General features: G+C 38.3%; 1 protein-coding gene across 1 annotated transcript in view; it reads left to right on the top strand.

Annotated features, from left to right (window-relative positions):
- Positions 1-22,527, top strand: part of LOC150081819 (RIMS-binding protein 2-like) — a 1,020,459-nt gene that overhangs the window by 927,314 nt on the left and 70,618 nt on the right. The gene's annotated exons all lie outside the window — the stretch shown is intronic.

Genomic DNA, 22,527 nt, shown 5'->3' with positions numbered 1-22,527 from the left:
AAGGTGTATACTGAACAGGAGATTTACTTAGCGTTTTTAGTCTAACCTATTCCTAGGGGTCTGTGGTGGTGTTCAAATTATATACTATCTAATGAAGTTAGTTATAATTATATTTATTTAACTTAAATTAATATTAATCAATACTAACTAACATTCCCTTACCTGGTCATCTATCCGCTACTTCATCTGGGGCTTTGAGCGGATCGATAGCCAGTTTTAAAGGAATGTCTCATAATTACCCATTTCTGTTAACTCCTTATCAGTTTTGCCTTATTAGTGAGATTATTTTGCTCTTTTAGATTATTTAATTCATTGAATAAGGATAGTTTTATGTCAATTTGTCTTTCAGTTTAATTTTAATTTTTGAAAATTTTTTATTCTTAACTTCGGATTCGGCAAACTGGTAGAGGAGAAACAAAGCCCAACGGGTAATTATCGGAATAATCGAGTGGAGCTATACTTATCTGTCCGGTGGTGGGCTTTCGGTAAATGAGGGGTTAGCCCTATTCATTGTTTGTTTTATCACTGGTTTGGTTTTGAGTGCGCGGTCGCATCTATTGTCCTGATATTGTTGTAGGGTGATATTTTTGCAAGTCATCCGATGAGTGGGTTGATTCCTACGTCAGCCGGGGTGGGGCTGAGTACTGGGGGGGGGTTCCGTTTTAACTCCGTGGTGAAAATTAATTTGAAAATAACGTGATTTGGTTGTATGTTATTTACAAGCGTTATTTTTTGTTATTTACATGATTTGGTTGTTATTTACATGAGTTGGTTTGCTATCCCTTTGGACGCAAGGTAGCATTCACTTTACAGGAGGCTGTAAATATGTAAATAGCTATCCCCGAGGACAAAACGGGCTGTTATGCCTTAGAAAAGCTATACCGGCCCAGTCCAAAGGGATAGCAAACCAACTCATGTAAATAACAACCAAATCATGTAAATAACAAAAAATAACGTGTATCAAAACTATCTGCCTCGTGTATCAAAACTCAAGGACAAAAATCTGTTTTTTCACACCCTCAGTTATCAGAGTCTCAAGAAAATAGTGGGGATTATCAAAGAAAACCTTGAACCTTTACTATAAAACCATATTTTTGCCTATTATATCATACACAGCAAGTATTTGGTACCAAAAAGTATCAAAGGTAAAAGTGAAACAAACTTATTTCCACACAAAGATCAGTTCTTTTGACGATCATTAATATTCCAAGGACTGTTTCAAACAACGCACTCCAAATACTTAGTGGTACAATTCCTTGTTATTTATATATTGCTTTTTGGGGTTTGATTTACTACCTAAAAAAAGGACAGTCTAAGACAATGCTTGGAATTACAACTGACCCAGCCAGCAACTTTAAAAAGGAGAACAAAAGGCTTTGGAAGGAATTTGCTGTTTTCTGGCAAAGAAGATGGGATGAGAGCGAATTTGGGCTTGTAACAAGAAAGTATATTGCACGAGTGGAATTCTCAACAACCCGTGGTTTAGGCCTTCTGTGACAACTTCTTATCTGCTAACAGGGCATGGGTCCCTCCAGGCTAAGTTATTTGAGTGTGGCCTGGAGCCTGATCCGTATTCCACATGTGGGGAATATGAAACGTGGATTCATGTAAATCTGAACTGTCCATTGTACTCTCAAATTAGAACAGATTTAATGTCTGCAGTTCCAAACGTATTGGAGAACAATGTATATATCTTAGTTGAAGACCATAATAACTTTACTGCTCAGCAAACCTTCTCTAGATCAGTTTTCAAATTGAGGACTCAGCTAAGAACTTCAGCTTCTTCTGGGAATTGACTTCACAAATGACCAAAAGACAAAAGGTTTAAGTGTAAACAGAAGATTTAAGTTAATTGTTATTGTGTTGACTTATATGGATTGCTATTGTGTTGATTTATGTTAATTAATGTTGCACTGATTTTGGCCATTTGTTATCGACAAGATTTATGTCAATTGTTATTGTAAAGATGTATGTTGTATATTGTTTTCTTGGTTCTCAGTAATTCAGAGACTCTGAGCATATTTTAAAAAAAAAGTATTGTATATATCTGTTTAATATAATAATTAGTGGGTGTAAGTGAGGATAATTTATGGAAGTTCTCCACTAGTAATTCATTTGTTGACACCTACTGGTACTGCGCTACATCCGGTGGGTGCGGGACTTGTGCATTCGGCACAAATACATAATGTAAACCCGGGCCTAGAGAAGGGCACTGGGCAACAGCTGTCTTATATTGGCGGTGGTGAAATACCTCGCACACGTTTTTAGGCTAGATTTGTTGAGGTTCTATGCCAAAACAGATGAACTAGGTGGAGATGGGCTTTTGCCTAGGAGCCACCCTTGACTCTGGGATACACATACAAAGTGCACCAGCAGGTATAATATAATGTCTTATATATATGTGTAACATGATCGGGCAGATGAGACAACCAGGTTTATGGAGTTTTACTTGTCCAAAAAGTAATGGAATATTATATGTTCTTGCTTTCAGTTCTTTTAATTGAGCCACTGAAGTGAAATCACTAACTTTATACCGAAAAAGTGATTTCATTTCATTGGCTCAATTAAAAGAACTGAAAGCAAGGACATATAATATTCCATTACTTTTTTGGACAAGTAAAACTCCATAAACCTGGTTGTCCCGTCCACCCAATTGCGTCTTACAGAAACTCAGTGTTTTTGCATTTGGCTACACATTTATCCAATACTGTATCATAAAATCCTTTAGACAGATGATAAAATTTGTAATTAAAATCTACAAAACATTATTTAATGGAAAGGTTGATAAGTACTATGCAATTACTGGCATCACAAAGTATCGTGATGCCAAAAATTGGATAATTTCTTTATGAGGCCACAGAGAAATGTTGCCTTTAGATGCAGCTTGAAATTCAGGAAATTGTATAGATTGAGTGAAATTGATTTCTAAATGACAAAATAAGCTGATTGAATTAATGACACATAAAGTTAAGTATGCAACAGTAAACAAAACCCAAACATACTAAGTATTTTGTTATATTGTTAGTTTGGTGTTGGCACTGAAACCAGACTAGTATTTTGGCATTCTAGGATTTGTTTATGTGAATGAAGGCATTCTAGGATTTGTGTATGTGAATGAAGAGTATATCAAAGAGATTTTTTACTCTTGAAGGGAATGCTACCACTAAGTTCACTAATACCATTTTTGAGAACCAGAGTATCTGGTTCTAAATATAAATAATTGTTATGGACAGGGCTGTATCAGTGTAACAAATACTGATGGAATGAATCAAAGTTCAGCCAAAAAGCTTTTTTCTTTTTCTTTTCTTTTCTTTTTTTTTTTTTTTTTTTTTTTTTCACACTATGAAGCCGTCACAACTGGAACCTTCTGTTAGATGATGGTGGTGCTGCTGCTGCAAGATCATCAACAGTTGGCAAGTGGTTTTTTTTTTTTTTTTTTTTGGCTTAATACAAAGAATATACATATATTCTTAAGTATAAAATGGAGAGGGTGAAAGCACTATTTACATGTTAAAAAAAGTTTAGTTTATTTTGCACAGTTATCAAGCAGATATCACCTTGCATTTAGTATAATAAATTTCTGAACTTTGCTGTGTTGTATTTCTGGATCAACTGCATAATCCCTCATCGGGCCAAAAGTAAGCATGAATTGACATCATCAAGACAGAAATTGAAAACATTTTCAGTCTCTGCTTTTCTGCAGTGATTCAGCAGTCAATCTGGAAACATAAGTTGTGTCAGGAGTTGTTGGCCAACTATTTCTAGTCAATCGGAAACTATAATAAATTTATTATAACCTATAATCAATTTTATAGTACTACATGTGGGGTAATTTATACTTGACAACTGTACAAAAATAAACTGAACTTTTTCATGTGTATGAATTTGAGAAGAGCCATTTGAAAGCTGCTTGGAAATTTAAAACTGATCTTATTCTCATAACAAAATTAAATATCATCCACAGCTATTTCTTGACCTTTATCAGATCCATTGAAACGTACACCTCAACAGTTTAGGCATTTGCATCTCACATAGTATTACACTTATTACAGGTGCTGAATATTGGATACTTAAGTGCCACTCCTTAAAAGAAGGTTTTCCTATGCTGAATCTACTACTATCTTATTATGAAACTTTGGATTGCAAGATATCAGGATAACTTGGATTCAATAGTAAATATGACAATAACTCTTCTAACTGGTCTCAATGATAGCCTTGCTTCACTAAATCTGTCATGGGGAATACCACAAAGAGCTCTCAGATCTTGACCTATTTTCCAGTATCCTTCCATCAGACTGAAGAAAACACTCTTATTTTTAAATGAAGCATTTAAGGTAATTAATTATTTTGATATTGACTTGGACTTGTGGCACAGCAATGTTCAATATGGCCTATCTGATAGCTTGTTAGGATTAATATTATTTATATTACATGCTTGTAAACCCTTTAGTAAGTGTAAAATGATGTGTTTTCTTATATCCATCTATTTTAACGTTATGTATTATATTTTGTTTGACAATATATATATCCCCGAGGACCACTTTTTAAGTAGTGGCAATATTGTAATTATTCCAAATATATGATACTTGTGTCAAATTCAAGATATATATGCATTGTAAAATGTATGCCACTTGGTTTCAGGTTATGTTATTACATTCATTGTATATAGCTATAAGAAGTTGGAAGATACAGGCTAAGAAACATTTGATATTCAATATCTGGCATTTTATTCTAAACTAACGTTAAACTGTAATGTTCTAACTGGTCCGAAGGTAGTAAATTAGCATTCGTAAATTAGTATTAGCATTAGCAGAGGCATATATATATATATATTTTTTTTATCAAAATTCCAAACACGAAAGGTATCAAAACCTATAGTACTTAGTACCGTGCATGGGTTGAAGGAGAAGTATGGGGGGAGGGGGATGCCGGAAACTTATAATACAAGAAAGCAAGCTTATGCAGCATCGAGCCAACAAAAAAAAAAAACCCACTCCCATTTCACCCCTCCGTTCGAAATACCTGTCCACCTGAGCCTTAAATTTATTTAGGCTATCAACCTCCAACAAGGGATTGAAGTCTGTTCCACCAACCAACTACCCGCTGGCTAAAGGCAAATTTCCGCACATCTATCCTACATCTGTCTTTCCTCAATTTGAATTTATACCCTCGCAGGTAATTATTCTGAGCAAGAGGAAGAATCCCATCGGCATTGAGCATACTCAAACCATTCAAGGCTTTATACACCTCTATCAGATCACCTCGCCGGTGCCTAGTCTCCAGACACTGTAATTTGCAAAACTTAAGCCTTTCTTTGTAAGAGCAACCCTTTGTTCCATTCACTAATCTTGTTGCCCTTCTCTGTTCCAGCAGCTCTACATCCTTCTTGAAATGAGGCCTCCAGACCTGTATACAATACTCAAGGTGTGGCCTGACCATTGCCTTATACCATGGGATAATCACCTCCTTATCCCTGCTAGAAAAATTCCTGTATATCATTGACAAGACACCATGAGCTACTCTTGCAGCCTGTCTGCACTGCTCAGAAAACTTCATATTTGCCTGCACAAATACCCCCAGGTCCTTTTCATTCTCTACCACTGTCAGTGTAGTACCACAGAGTAGATATGATACGTTGCTCTGGGGTTACTGTTTCCCCATATGTAGTACTTTATATTTGTCAATGTTAAACTTCATTTGCCACCTCTCAGCCCATCTGCTCAACCTTTCCAGATCCTGTTGCAGCAGCAACATAGCATCAGTAGTGTCCTTAACAACACTGCCAACCTTTGTATCGTCTGCAAACTTGGACATTAAGCTTGATATACCATCATGAATATCATTTATATATATACAGAAAACAACAATGGACCCAACACTGAACCCTGAGGGACTCCACTAATAACATTAGTCCATGATGAGCAGTGTCCATTGATTACCACTCTCTGTCTTCTCCCCCTCAACCATCCCTTTATACATAACAGCAATTTGCCTCCAAGCTACACTGCTCCAATTTGTGCAGCAGTCTTCCATGTGCAACAGTATCAAAAGCCTTTCTAAGATCCAAATATATAATATCAAAATTATTCCCTGCATCATAGTATCCAATCAATTTGGTCAGGTAAGACTTTCTCTTAACAAAACCATGCTGTGTCCGAGCTATAACTGAAGTCTTGTCTAGATGATCCTGCAATGCTTCTTTAACCAGCGCCCCCATTAATTTTCGTGGAACAGAAGTTAAACTCGCAGGTCTATAATTACTTGTGTCAGCCTTTGATCCTCCTTTGTGAATTGGGGTCACACTTGCACATCTCCAGTCTATGTACCTCCCCTGAGTCCCAAGAAGCTCTCATAATTATTGCTAAGGGTTTTCTTACTTCCTTTGCTGCCTCCTTTAATATAACTGGATAGATCCCATCCACCCCATGTGCCTTTTTTATGTTTATTCTCAACAATTTCTCCTCCACTTTACTCTCAATTATTACAAGATCATCTAGCTCACTGCCAGTATTTACTTCAACTATGGCATTCCCCTTCCTGAATAACTCCTCATGTGTGAATGTAGATGCAAAATACTCATTTAGTTTGTTAGCCACCTGAACAGGGTCCTCAACTGTTGAACCATGAATATCCAGTGGACCAATCTGATTCATCCCTTTCCTTCTAGGGTTTACATAGGTAAAGAACTCTTTTCTGTTTTTCTTTGCATTCTTTGCCAAGGATTTCTCATAATCTGCCTTTGTCTGCCTAATCTCCTTTGTGATTTGGTTACAGACCAGCATATATCTATCATATGCTTCCATGTCACCCATTAATTTATATGTATCCCATGCATTTCTTCTCTGCCATATGTCTCATTAGTTCATCTGACATCCATTTAAGCCTAAACCTTGAACAATATTTCTTAGTTGGTATGTAAAGCCTAGTAGCTTCCAAGATAAGTTCTTTGAATGCTTCTCATTTTGAATTTGCTGTTGGTAACATCATCAGTTGGTCCCACTGTATAGAATTTAAATACTGTCTCAGACCATCGTAGTTGCCTCTACGAAAGGAAAAACCCTTCCCTTTACCCATGATAGTAGTTACCTCTTTGAGTAAATCCCACTTCAGCACACTGTGATCACTGCCACCTAGTGGTTCCTTTATCTGCAGATTCTTAATGCACGAAGAATCACTACTGATAATCAGATCAAGAGTATTACTCCCTCTAGTTGCCTCCCGAACATGCTGATGTAGAAAACAGTCATCCAATATATATGCACAAATGCCTTGCTAGTGTGTGTGAGTGACCAATCCACAAATTCCAGTCAATATCTGGGAAATTGAAATCTCTCATTATAAGACTCTCTGATTTACTGGCCCACTCTATTACCCTGTACAGTTTCATTAGGCCCATAGCTGTGATGGACAGTACCACAAAGAACACTCAAATCTCAACCTATTTTCCAGTGCTTTTTTGGCAGACTAAAAAAAAAAAAAAAATCGAATGAAGCACTTTAATTAATTATTTTGTATTGACTTGCATTAGGGGCACAGCAACATTCAATATAAAACAGCCACAGTGGCCTATCTGGTAACTCATTAGGATTAATATCATTTATATTACATTCTTAGAAATCCTTTAAAAATTAAAGGGGTGTGCCTTTGTGTCAATATATTTTAATATTACATATTATACTATGTTTGCAAATAAAGTAAATATATATAGTGATATATGTATGTAGCTATCAGAATAATAATATACATAATGAACAAAGAGGGCAAATATATAAAAGGGCTATTTTTGAGTAGCAGCAATACTGATTATTCCAAAAAAATGATACTTATATAAATTCAAGATATGCATTTTAAATTGTGTGCCACTTGATTTCAAATTATGCCATTACATTGTGTGTAGCTATAAGATATTGGTAGATAACAGTCAAATTGGCAAGAAATGTGATATTCAATAAATGTTATTTTTGCTAGCAGGGAGAGGGAAGTGACTAGCCTGTTGTACAAGGCAATGGTTAGGCCATATCTTGAATACTGCATACAGATCTGGTGGCTTCATTTTAGGAAGGATCTAGATCTGCTGGAACAGGTGCAGAGAAGGGCAAAGGAGGGTGATCTTTCGAAGAAAGGCTTCAGTTCTAAAAAATTGTAGGGTCTGGAGACTGGAGATCTGACCTCAATCAGAGGTGATCTGATTGAGGTGTTTAGGGCTTTGAATGGATTGAGCAAGCTCAGTGCTGATGGTATTCTTCCTCTTATCATACTACGCATGAGGGGACACAAATTCAAATATAGGAATGACTGTTGCAGGATAGATGTGTGGAACTTTGTGTTTAACCAGTTGATGGTTGGTTATTGGCACAAATTTCCATTTGTTATTGTGGAAGTGGATAGTTTAAATAAATTCAAGGAAGAACCAGACCAACATTTCCCAAATTTTTAGTAATGGAACACTTTTCATCTCACAAAATATTTACAGAACACAAGTTTAGTGGGAGCCAAAGAACTGTTTGTTAATATTTTATTACAAACAACGCGCACAGTGCATTAGGAGCATCTTTATTTCCAACACATGTAAAGCCTAAATTAAAATAACTGTCATCATACTTTCATTTTGGTCTTTTATTAGTTGGTTCTTGTTTTTTCACTTCGGATTTTTGGGGAACAAAAGGCTGTGATTGCTCATCCTCACTTTGAAGTGTGACAATATTGTGTTCGTTTTCATTGACCACAGTTGCAATACTCTAAGTACTTGCTTCTTCTTGTTTTAAAGTTCCTTTTTTAAACCACATAGGAGACTGGCGGAATTACTAAACAAGTACAGGTCACCGTTGAAAAAAAGCCGTGAATTAGGGTTGAATTTGAAAGTGTCTGCAATTTTGCCCAGACACGATAGGAGGGAGTATATGATGAGATCAATTCGGTCCTGGAGAGATTATGCAAGGCTCAAGGGGTAGAATTTTTCTCAGCTAGGTCTGTGTTTGTTAATAGGAGAGACTGCTTTTACAGGGATGGGATACAGTTAAATAGAAAGGGTGCTGCAAGAATATTTGCTGATGCTATAGGTGGGTGGGAAAGCTGCTATATTGGGGGAATACATGTACTAATAGATTAACAGTAGCCACTGGCGGAGGTGAAAGTGATTCTTGCACTGGTTCTATTGGAATGAGCAGCAGCCTGGAAAACAAGATGCAGGGGATTTCAGAGACTGCTGGGAGTCATTGTGGTACAAGTTTTTTTTTGTTGTTTGTTTCGGGATTTATTGGGCACATCGGCAACTATGGCCATAGTGCGCCAGTGGTACAAGTAAACACATGGGTTGTGTTAGGGTACCTAAGAATAGGAACAGGTACATGTATACTTGTGTGTACACCAATGCTAGGAGTTTGGTAAATAAATTTGAGGTGTTGGTCAAAACATCAAAGGCTGATATTGTTGGGATATCAGACACGTGGTGTCATTTTTATAAGATATAAGGAATGCAAAACTAGAATTTGGGGAGTACAATGTGTACAGGAAGGATAGACAGGATAGGAAGGGAGGAGGGGTTATGCTATTAATTAAGAAACACATAAAATCCAAGGAGGTACAGTCAGTCGATTTAGCAGGACAGGGCAGTGTCGAGTCAGTTTGGTGTGACATAAGCACTGGCTAAAACCAAAATTGAGAGTAGGAGTGTATTATAGGCCTAAAGACTCTGATAAGTATAATAAAAAACTGTACAAGGAAATAGAGTGGGCCAGTAAATCAGAGAGTCTTATAATGCGGGATTTTAATTTCCCAGATATTAACTGGAATTTGTGGGTTGGTCATTCACATACTAGCAAGGCTTTTGTGGATTTATTGGATGATTGTTTTCTACATCAGCATGTTCAGGAGGCAACTAGAGGGAATAATACTCTTGATCTGATTATCAGTAGTGATTCTTTTTGCATTAAGAATCTGCAGATAAAGGAACCACTAGGTGGCAGTGATCACAGTGTGCTGAAGTGGGATTTACTCAAAGAGGTAACTACCATCAGGGGTAAAAGGAAGGGTTTTTGCTTTCATTAGTGTTGTTTTTATTTGGTTTTTAGGAGCATTAGCAACGGTTGGATTGGATTGGATTTTATTGGTGCATTAGCAACTAAGGCTATAATGCGACATTAGCAACTAAGGCCATATTGCTCCGGGATATGCGGTGGTCATTCCCTGACCTTTCCGCATCCTCCGTATTTGGTGGTGACGGGCTCGAACCCCGGTCTAATCAAGAAGCATGTGCTACGCACTGCTGCTCCTTCCCACCTGGCTATGGAGGCACCTTTTGCTTTCGTAAAAGCGACTACGGAGGTCTGAGACTGTATTAAATTCTATACGGTGGGACCAACTGATGATGTTACCAACGGCAAATTCAAAATGGGAAGCATTCAAAGAATTAATCTTGGAAGCTACTAGGCCTTACATACCAACTAAAAAATATTGTTCAAGGTTTAGGCCTAAATGGATGTCAGATGAACTAATGAGACATGTGACAGAGAATAAAAATGCATGGGATACATATAAATTAATGGATGACATGGAAATCTACAATAGATATAAACTGGTCTGTAACCAAGTCAGAAAGGAGGTTAGGCAAGCAAAGGATGCAAAGAAAAACAGCAAAGAGTTCTTTACCTATGTAAACTCTAGACAGAAGGTGATGAATCAGAGTGGTTCACTGGCTATCGATGGTTCAACTGTTGATGATACTGCTCAGGTGGCTAACAAACTAAATGAGTATTTTGCATCTACATTCACACGTGAGCAGTTATTCAGGGAGAGGAATGCCAGAGGTGAACTAAAATCTGGCAGTGACTAGATGATTTTATAATAACTGAGAGGAAAGTGGAGGAGAAGTTGTTGAAGATAAACATAAGAAAGGCACCTGGGGTGGATGGGATCTATCCAGTTATATTAAAGGAGGCAGCAAAGGAAGTAAGCAAACCCTTAGCTATAATTATGAGAGCTTCCTTGGACTCAGGGGAGGTACCCATGGACTGGAGATGTGAAATTTGACCCCCATTCACAAAGGGCATCACAAGTAATTATAGACCTGTCAGTTTAACTTCTGTCCAGGGCAATTAATGGAGGCACTGGTTAAAGAAGCACTGCAGAATCATCTGGACAAGACTTCAGTTATAGCTCGGACCCAGCTGGTTTTGTTAAGGGGAAGTCTTGTCTGACCAGTTTGATTGGATACTATGAAATGATCACAAAGAAACTGGATGCAGGGAATAACTTTTATATCATATATTTGAATCTTAGAAAGACTTTTGATACTGTTGCACATGGAAGACTGCTGCACAAATTGGAGCAGTTCGGCACTGGAGGCAAATTGCTGATATGGATAAAGGGATGGTTGGGTGGGAGAAGACGGAGAGTGGTAATCAATGGACACTGCTCTTCGTGGACTAATGTTATTAGTGTAGTCCCCCAGGGTTCAGTGTTGGGTCCATTGTTGTTTTCTGTATTCATTAACGATATTGATGATGGTGTATCAGGTTTAATGTCCAAGTTTGCAGATGATACAAAGGTCGGCAGGGTTGTTAATGACACTAATGACAGTACGCTGCTGCAAGAGGATCTAGAAAAGTTGAGCAGATGGGCTGAGAGGTGGCAACTGAAGTTTAACATTGACAAATATAAAGTACTGCATATGGGAAGCAGTATCCCCAGAGCAATGTAGCAACTGTGTGGTACTACACTGACAGTGGTAGAGAGCGAAAAGGACCTGGGGGTAATTGTGCAGGTCCCACCAAAATAAAGTGTACAGTCTATGCCAGTATATTAATAACCGAAAAAAAAAATAATGTTAAAAATTATTATGCTACAAATATGTAAAATGTATATTTCATTATTATTTTTTTAATTATTAATTATGATTTTTCACGGAACACTTGTTCCCATCTCATAACACAGTTTGGGAAATGCTGAACTAGACAAACTATCGGCAGGGATGGACAAGTGATGTGGGAAGGTGGTTTTTTTTTTTTTTCCTGTTTTTTTTTTTTTTTTCTGTTTTTTTTTTTTTTTTTTCTGATGCTTTATAAGCTTGCTTTCTTATATATTTTGTCATACTAAACTGACAACATTATACTGAAACATATGAAACAGAGATTTTAAAACAAAAATGGTGATGCTCTTTAGGAACCTTTAGATTAGGCATCCACACTTTTCAGTTCTTTCCCAGTAATGTGGAAGACTTAAACACCAGTTTTAGACCAGTATCGTTGATCAGCCATAATAAAATTAACTATAGTTTTGAACTTGGTCCACCTCACAATGATACTTCAAATTTGCCAGTCAGATCATAGTTATATGGACTAGGATTGTGTGTGTGGGGGGGGGATGTTGTAATACACATAATCTTAATTTTAGTGAAAGAAATATGCTATAGTACTGGTATTTTATTTGCTATAGTTACCTATGATGTGATATTAAAAAAAAAAATCCTGCATAAATACAAACCGCAATGGCTACATCAAAAAGCACATAGTGTAAAATTTTAACTGTATATATCTGGCATTTTGCACATATATTTTTGGAATAATTTTGGGGTTGTCCCAACTTAAAAAGTGGCCTTTATAATATATATACACACACACAGTGATTCAGCTGTCATGAGGACTAAGATTGAGGTGGAGGAGAGGATGGGGATTATAGGCAGAATGATGTAATCCTTCCTAAACCACATAATCTTTAATTTTAGTGAAAAAAAAATGCTGCAGTATTAGTACCATAATTACCTCCATGATCTGGTGTGTGTGTGTGTGTGTGTGTGTGTGTGTGTGTGTGTGTGTGTGTGTGTGTGTGTGTGTGTGTGTGTGACATCATAGAGGTAATTATAGTGGCTAGGGTAATTATATAATAATTACTATAATTATAGTGGCTACATCAGAAAGCACATAGTGTAAAAGTTAAATTGTATATATCTTGCATTGTGCACATATATTTTTGGAATAATTTTGGTGTTGCCATTACTTAAAATATGGCCTTCACATATATATATATATGTATGTATATGCAATGATTCAACTGCCATGAGTGGCTATGAATCTGTTTCAAATGAAATAACAACTCTTGAGTTTGTAACTATTACTAATGATGTAGGGCCACTCCGAAACTGATACCTCCATGTTTTTGTCCACTCATGTGCATAAAAAATGTAAATGGTGTCAGGAAAAATTTAAATGTTACTGCCAGTATCCTGCAAGTTCCAAAACCACACATTTGGTGACAGAGCTGTAATAGTATGTGAAAATGGAAGTGACAGAGATACATGTATGAAACAGTGGTGTGTTATTCATTTCCTGAATGTAAAGAACTCTGCCTAATGAAATTTTCCAACATCTGAAGAATGTTATAGGGACACAAGAGTCAGTATGAACACAAATGGGTTAGATATCAGTGATTTGAAGGTCACACTGTTCTTACACTGCATCAAGGGCAGAAAATCAGGAGGAGTGAATAGACTGATTCATGAAGACCAATGCATTAAGAGCAAAAAAATATTGAGAGTTGGATATTGGCTTTAATGCAATGAAAATAATTCTGGACAATTTTAATATAGGAAACTGTTTGCCACATAGGTTCCACAAATGCTAAATGAGAGTGCAGGATTGTGCTAATCATCCAGAGCAGTATCTTAGAGACCACGGGTGACAATCTTCTTCCTCACTGTAGCCCTCAAAATGGGCACCTGTACGTAGTGAAGGAAACCCCAGTGATGCCTTCCAGATTAGTATCACTGAGATCCAGTGCCCCATACCTTGGTACCGGAATTACATATTTTGAATCCAGCATGTGCAGTCATGCATTGCAACCTCTTTAAACTCAAAAAGGGGGATTCTGGTGAGTGAAGGCCCTAGCCCTAATAACCTCACTTTTGGTCTCTGCTTTGACAAGACAGGAGGTTGTGAACTGGCCAAACTGGGATCAGTTGTATTCCAATAGATCTCCCGTTTGGTCCTAGGATAGGGCCATGGCTGGAAATGCGAGTATGGTGCTCTAGGCAAAATTAGTGTCACATTCTTGCACACAGTACATTCTAGTTCATGAGTGGGTGTGCCCCCTCATAGGGCTCTGCAGGTAGTGAGGTTCTTAGGCATTGGAAATTCTATTTTACCCTTATGAGATATTCAAATCACTCTTCTTCTTCTGGGGCACTATAAGGCCATACCTAACTGATCAGATGATACTGACAACACTTGTGTAAAAAGACCCAGAACTGAGGATAAATACACCACCACCATCAGTGACACCACTTCTCCTCATTCTCCATTCCACAGGATCTGGAAAATGTCACCTTTCTTCATCCAGAAAGGATTAGAAGGGATTTGGCAGGAGCTCCAAAATTTGTAAGACTGTGTTTTGGAAAGAAACCTTTTAGTTGAAGCTTCATATCCAAAACATGACCAGCAAATTCTGAAAGCCACATCAATAGAGGGAATATCTATATCATAAACCCCATAAAACTCTGAATTCTTTGTGTGGTGTCATATCAGAGTAAGATCTTCATGTCTGTGAAAAGATCTTCTTTGAATTGAAAGATTAAGATGTGACAGCTGTCAAATGAATATCAATGCAAAAGGATGGGAATCTCATTCCTACTTGAATTCTCATCTTTACGTTCAACACCCCACAGCATCCAAGTTCTGTCAAGGCAGGCTACTTAAACTGCTCAGTAAGGATTTACATTCCAAATCCACTGAGATGTTTTAAGTACCAAAAGTACGGCCACTCACACCAGAGCCTATGCTCACTGTAGTTCCAAAGACTATGAGAGCAAGAACGTTCAGCTTAAGAGCCAATTTGTATATATTGCCAAGGAGAGCACCCTACATAATCCTGAGCACCCTACATAATCCTGAGCCTATGCTCACTGTGTCCCAACTTAAAAAGTTGGGACACAGGGACACAATGGCCAAATGCTAGCAGTTGGAGGAAGAGAAAGAAATTCAAAAACTGAAAGCAGAATTGAACACTTCCTACCAAGAGATGAGGAAATGTATCCAACCAGTAAACAGCGCAGGCCTTCAGCCCAAAATATTTCTAGGAAGTGTACCATTGGGATGCAAATGGAGATGACCATATTACCATCACAGTTATTTACTCCCATTGTATGCTATTTACCAAGCTCACAATAACCCACAATCAGAAGGACCAATCAGCTGCCATTCCTATATCTGTGCCTCCTAATGCTCCACCAGTAACAAAAATTGATAAAGATAAGATGAATAACTTGAAGTACCCCCCCCCCCCCAGTAACACAGGAAAATGTGGATATCGAGGTAAAGTAGGTACCAAATGATTCAGTCTTGGAACTCTTTGACGAGGAAGAAATAGACACAGGACTGCATCCATACTTCCCCCAGTAAAGATAAACCCAACACTGAAACAACTAAGCCCTTGGCACTTCAGAAGCCATCCGAAAGCCCAAATAATGGCCAAATTTATACAGTGAAATTTCCTTGGATTCTGACAGAATGTTGATGACATCAAAGCCCTCCTCCATAGGCACAACAATGGTGCCTCCGTAGCCAAGTGGGCAGGAGCAGCAGTGCGTAGCACACGCATCTTGATTAGACTGGGGTTCGAGCCCACGACCACCGCATATCCCCAGAGCAATATGGCCTTAGTTGCTAATGCTCCTAAAAACCAAATAACAAACAAACAAACAAACATAGGCACAATCTGGTGTGCCTTTGTTTGCAGAAGACATGTCTAAAGGCAAATAAATGAAGACCTACCTTAAGTAATGCTAACATAAATGTCATGCTTTTTGCAATCAAAATAAACTCTATCACAGAATAACTTCCTCCAGTGATAAAAAATCCCCTCTATATTGATGATTTTACTTTTCCTTTTTTTTTTTTTTTTCATTTGTACAATATAGGGGTCATTGAAAGGCAACTGCAAAAAGCATTGATCATCTTACATTGTGGACATTGGTTCAGATTTTCATCACAGAAGACCATTTGTGTACACTTCTGTGACATATGGAATCTTCATCCCTGACCCAGAATTAAGACTTGGGTAAAACATCAACCTGATGGTAGCAGAAACTAAATTCCTAGGACTAATTTTTTAACAAGAAGCTGACTTTTCTACATCATATTCATCAGCTAAGGACAAGGTGTGCCAAGGGGCTTAATATTCTGTGACCCTTTTGTCAACTTCATGGGGTGCAGATCGCTGTTTCCACCTCTTTTTCTCTACCATGCTCTTGTCCATTCTAAACTTGATTGTGGTTCTCAAGTTTATACTTCTGCCAGAGATGGTGTACTTCAGTGGTCAAATCATATGGACATCAGTTTTGAGCCATGATGAAATAATCTATGTAACACTCAACAGACTGCCACTAAATCCTTTAGTGTTCAAATCCAAGTGCTGTTAAATGAGCTAAACATTATGGTAGGCAATGTTGCCCACTTATCAAGGCAGCTCCTTCCACCCTGACATGCTGCATGCTCAGCTTCCATTCTGTGATCTCTCTCTCTCTCTCTCTCTCTCTCTCTCTCTCTCTCTCAAGGTTTAGGGAGGGGGCTATCACACCACTTTTGTCTACCAGCTACTCTTTGCATCACATTAAGCACAGTATTCGGACTTCCTGCCAGTGTATACAGATGGTTCTAAATCAGAATCATATGTGGCATCAACTGTTGTCCTCCTGCACAAAATAGTATCCAACAAGATTTCAGAAGAAACTAACATATATACAGCAGAGTTGCATGCAATAGATAGCATGCAATTCATCAGGCATGTTACAGCTTTGTTATTGATGAGGTATAAACCCTTATCCAGTCCTGTCCCAGATTCAGAAGTTGCTTTTTTCTCTTGTTGAATCTGAATTTGACATCAGCTTCTGCTGGATCCCAAGCCACATTGAAATTGGGGGAAATTAATTAAAATAAAATATAAATTTTCTGTTTATATTCCGGAACAACCACACAGTCAGAAGAGTTCATAAGAAAGAGAAAGAGAATACAATTAGCTGATACTGTTGCCAAATGAGCCATTCCTCTAGATAACCATCATCTGTCAGTCCCCCCCCCCCCATACAGACTACAGACAAATAAATAATGCACCACATTATATTCCCAAGTAGAAAGATTCTTGGCATGGACAGTACAAATAAACTATACCAGATTAAGGCCTGTAATCAAGAAATGGCAGTTCAGTCTGTGTAGGGTCTGAAGAGAGGAAGTTCTTGCTCAGCTCTGTCAAGATCACAATCATCTGACACTCCTTTTGGCTGACAGCAGATGACCCACCTATATGTGAGAAGTAAAAAACTATTTAACCATTCATCATATTTTTTCTCAAATATCCTGTGTTTAGAGATACATGGCTTTTATCTTTTACTGCTTTTAATAATCTGACTTAACTCACTCTTTACACTCAGCCAGAATTTTAGACAACAGGAACAATATGTCTGATGTTTTTAGCTTTCTACATTCCATTCATTTATAAACAGAGATTTAAATTTATACTTTTAGATTTTGATATTTACCTTCTTGGCATGGTAACCTATTCACAGGTTACCAAACATTTATTACTGTTTTTATTTTGACTTGGTGCATTATAGCGTAAGCTGCCAATGCAACATAAAAAAATGAAATCAATCAATCCATTATTGTTTTCTGTATTTATAAATAATATTGATGATGGTATATCAAGCTTAATGTCCAAGTTTGCACACGATACAAAGGTTGGCAGGGTTGTTAAGGACGCTACTGACGCTATGCTGCTGCAACAGGATCTGGAAAGGTTGAGCAGATGGGCTGAGAGGTGGCAAATGAAGTTTAACATTGACAAATGTAAAGTACTACATATGGGAAACAGCAACCCCAGAGCAACATATCAACTCTGCGGTACTACACTGATAGTGGCAGAGAATGAAAAGGACCTGGGGGTATTTGTGCAGACAGATATGAAGTTCTCTGAGCAGTGCAGATGGGCTGCAAGAGTAGCTCATGGTGTCTTGTCAATGATATACAGGAATTTTTCTAGCAGGGATAAGGAGGTGATTATTTCCTTGTATAAGGCAATGGTCAGGCCACACCTTGAGTACTGTATACAGGTCTGGAGGCCTCATTTCAAGAAGGATTTAGAGCTGCTGGAACGAGTACAGAGAAGGGCAACAAGATTAGTGAATGGAACAAAGGGTTGCTCTTACGAAGAAAGCTTAAGTTTTGCAAATTACAGTGTCTGGAGACTAGACACCGGCGAGGTGATCTGATAGAGGTGTATAAAGCCTTGAATGGTTTTGAGCATGCTCAATGCTGATGGGATTCTTCCTCTTTCTCAGAATAATCACCTGAGAGGGCATAAATTCAAATTGAGGAAAGACAGATGTAGGATAGATGTCCGGAAATTTGCCTTTAGCCAGCGGGTAGTTGGTTGGTGGAACAGACTTAGAAAGGCTTAAGTTTTGCAAATTACAGTGTCTGGAGACTAGGCACCAGCAAGGTGATCTGATAGGTGTATGAAGCCTTGAATGGTTTGAGCATGCTCAATGCTGATGTCCGTCCAGAATACTACTGTGTGGTGAAAACTGCAGGACTGTAGGTCAATTTGGTGCTGAACAGTCAGGGTCCTGAGCTGGATATCATCATTCTTCTCTTTCTTGGTGATTTCCTTCTACTTCTCTCTCTCTCTCTCTCTCTCTCTCTCTCTCTCTCTCTCTCTCTCTCTCAGGGTAATTCAAATTTTTTTTTTGGGCCGGTGCTACATAAGCCTCTGCTGGCTTCCTCGCACCATATGGCTAATAATAATAATAATAATAATAATAATCCCTTGTTGTGGAAGTTGATAGCCTAAATAAATTTAAGGTGCAGCTGGACAGGTATTTCGAACAAACGGAGGGGTGAAGTGGAAGTTTTTTTTTTTTTTTTTTGGCTGATGCTGCATAAGCTTGCTTTCTTGCATCATATGCCTCTACTAATGCTAATGCTAATCAATCATCACTGTAGATCAGCAGTTCCCAAATGGTTCGTGAAAGTGCTCTAGGGGGTGTTCACTAAAAATTCTGTAATGGCGTCTGCTCAGATTTACATAGGCATATTATTGTAAACTACAAAATATAACTACTAATAATAAACAATAAAGTAAATTAAAAGTAAAGAATTGCCAAAGGAAAAAAAAACACATCTCCCAAAATTCCTTATAATTAGTTTACGATCTTACAGTATATCATGTTAAATAAATCTGTTTTTTTTTTTTTTTTTTTTTTATGAAAACCCCAAACACGAGAGGTATTAGAACTTAGTACCGTGCTTGGGTTGGAGGTTGAGAAGACAAAAGAAGATATTTATTGACATTAGACTCGAACTTCTGTAGACTGTAATTTTCAGGAAATACATACGAAGGGCGGTTGTTCCAGAAAACGGCAGTTGAATGAATAAACAAGGAAGATGAAAAGTTGGTTCTGTGAGTTTGAAGTTGGACAGTAAAGGATGTTGGCAGATGGCGGCAAGTGTTCAGACTGTTTAGAAAGAGAGAGTAGGAATTATAGAAGCCAATTCAGAAGAACAGTGCTCATGGAAGTATCTGTAGAAAAGGCATGCAGCAGAAATAGTACGTCTATGAGACAGCGAGTGGAGAGACTGTTAGAGAGGAGTCATTAATTAACCTAACTGCCCTCTTCTGAATGGAATCTAGAAGCCTGAGAGAGGTTTTGAGGGCACTGCCCCAGGTGTGGGAACAATATTCCATGGCAGGGAGGATTTGCAATTTGTACAGAGTGAACAGCTGTTTGGAAGAAAAGTAACGATGAGAGTGAAAGAGAAAACCAAGTTTTTTAGATGCTGAGGAAGCAATATTTTTAATGTGCTTGTGCCAAGAGAGATTAGAAGTAAGGGTAATCCCCAAAAGAGATATACCATTTTTCCTAGAAATCGGAGTGTCACCAAAGATAAGCAGAGGAGCAGAAGAATCCTTTTTGTGAGATATAAGACAAGACTGAGTTTTAGAAGGATTGAAATCAACTAAGTTGGCTTTTCCCCACTGGAGAATTACCTGGAGATCGGCATATAAGGAATTGGTAGCGGATATTCGAGAAGTTGAATTTGATTGAGCAGGGAAAGGTTTCTCAAAATGGAAAGTGGAATGCAATGTGCTGTCATTGGCAAAAACCATGGATAGGATTTCAAGTTAATGGAAGAAGGTCATTAATATACAAGAGGAAAAGAGTGGGCGAAAGAACTGAACCTTGTGGAACACAATCGTTAGTGGAGATGTTAGAAGACAGAGAGCCATCTACCATCACCCGCAGTGAGCAGTCAGAGAGAAAACTGGATATCCATTACAAAGAACAGCTAGAAAACCATAGGATGGAAGCTTATTTAGAAGACTTTTATGCCAAACACGGTCAAATGTCTTTGAAACGACAAGAGCAATGGCTTGAGTTTCGTCAAACTTTTCCATTGAATTTGTCCATAGATCGGTAACATGTTTGTTTGTTTGTTTGTTATTTGGTTTTTAGGAGCATTAGCAACTAAGGCCATATTTCTCCGGGACGTTCGGTGGTCATTCCCTAACCCTTCCGCATCCTCCGTATTTGGTGGTGACGGGCTCGAACCCCGGTCTAATCAAGAAGCATGTGCTATGCACTGCTGCTCTTTCCCACCTGGCTACAGAGGTGCCTATCGGTAACATAAGCCAAAACATCTCCAGTGGAATGTCACTGACAGAATCCATACTGGTAATCATTGATCATATGAAAGATTTCCAGATAGTTTAAGAGTTGGTGGTTACTTGATTTCTCCCTTACTTTGGGAAGAGTAGAGGTAATTGCAATGGGATGATAATTGGATGGAAGGGATTTGTCACCATTTTTAGGAACTGGCTGGATATGAGCAAATTTCCAAGCAGAAGAGAAAACACCTTTGTAATAAGAAAGTTAAAAAAGACGACACAAAACAGGAGTAAGTCCTGAGACAGGTTTTGAGAATGTGGAGAAATACCACCAGGAACTGGAGCTTTCATAGCATCAGATTCATCAAATCCTTCTGACATCCTTTTGACCGAAGACTACAGGAGGCATTGAAGGGAGTGTACTGGGAATGGTTTGAGGTGATTTACCAAGATCATCAATACATGAGTTGGAAGTAAAATGGGATACTAGTAGGGCAACTTTATCTTTGGCTGATGTGGCAACAGAACCATCTGGTTTTTTCAGAGGTGGGAACAGAGATGGGCAAAAATTGTGGCCAATAGCTTTGGCAAGAGAGCAGAATGTTCAGCTACCATTTTGACAAGAAGAAAGTGCTCTATTCTTAGCCTGTTCGAAACCTGTTTGGACTGATTAATAACTACTTTACAAAGTACAGTATCTTCTTCTTCTTTAATGCTGCCGAATGGCGTTTGCGACTTCGTTTTGATATTGTTCTCTGTCTAGCACTGCGTGTAGAATTTGTGCTGTTGTCATGTGAAGCCAGGTGTTGATGTTATCTAGCCATGCCATTTTCGGTTTGCCTGGGCGTTTCTTGCCTTCGATCTTTCCCTCCAGGATGAGTGGTAGTAGGTGATATTTTTGTTGGTTCCTAGCGATGTGACCTAGGTATTTACATTTCCTGCTGATGATGGTTTTGAGCAGGTCCCGTTCCGTGTGTATGTCCTACAGGACCTGTACGTTGGTTATCTTGGCTGTCCACGGGATTTTCAGCATTCTTCGGTAGAGCCACATTTCGAAGGCCTGGAGCTTTTTTGTAGTGGCTGATGTTAGAGTCCAGGTTTCTGCACCGTAGAGCAGTATTGGCCAGATGTAGCATTTCAATGTGCGTAATTTGAGCATGATGTTCAAGCTTCTGTCGGTGAGGAGGGTTTTCCACTTGGTGAATGCCTGCCTGGCTTGTTCAATTCTGCTTTTGATTTCGGCCTCATGGTTCAGCTGGTCATCAATGAGTACTCTGAGATACTTGAAGCGGTGTATTTGCTCTAATTTTTCATTGTTTAGTTTGATCGTGATTTTGCTTGCAGTCCTGCTGACCATCATCACCTTTGTTTTCTTTTTGTTGATTCGTAGCCCCCATGCTTGGCTTTCTATGTCCACTTCGTTCAAGATGGTCTGTAAATCTTGTTCTGAATCCGCTATTAGTGCTGTGTCATCAGCATATCTTAAGTTATTGATGTAGTGTCCGTTAACTTTTATGCCGATGTTCTTGTCAGCCAGTGTTTGGTCGAAGATCATTTCCGAATAGATGTTAAAAAGAATGGGAGATAATGGGCAGCCTTGCCGGACACCTTTTTTTATTGGAATTGGGTCTGTCAGGTTGTTGTCATAGCGAAGCCGGGCTGTTTGATTCCAGTAGAGAGTTGTAATAAAGTTGATATCGTTGTTTTCAAGCCCAAGTTCTCTCAGTCGGTGAATTAGACGGTCGTGGTCTACTGAATCAAAGGCTTTCTCGTAATCAATAAAACATATATACACGTCTTTTTGATGTTCGTAGCACCTTTGTAGCAATATTTGTAAACAGAAAATTGCTTCTCTGGTGCCTAGTCCCCTGCAGAATC

Source organism: Mastigoproctus giganteus, chromosome 8 (genome assembly GCF_048544385.1).
Source record: "Mastigoproctus giganteus isolate SK-2022 chromosome 8, ASM4854438v1, whole genome shotgun sequence".
Classification (NCBI taxonomy): Eukaryota; Metazoa; Arthropoda; class Arachnida; order Uropygi; family Thelyphonidae; genus Mastigoproctus; species Mastigoproctus giganteus.
This window is presented reverse-complemented; position numbering and strand designations above follow the sequence as displayed.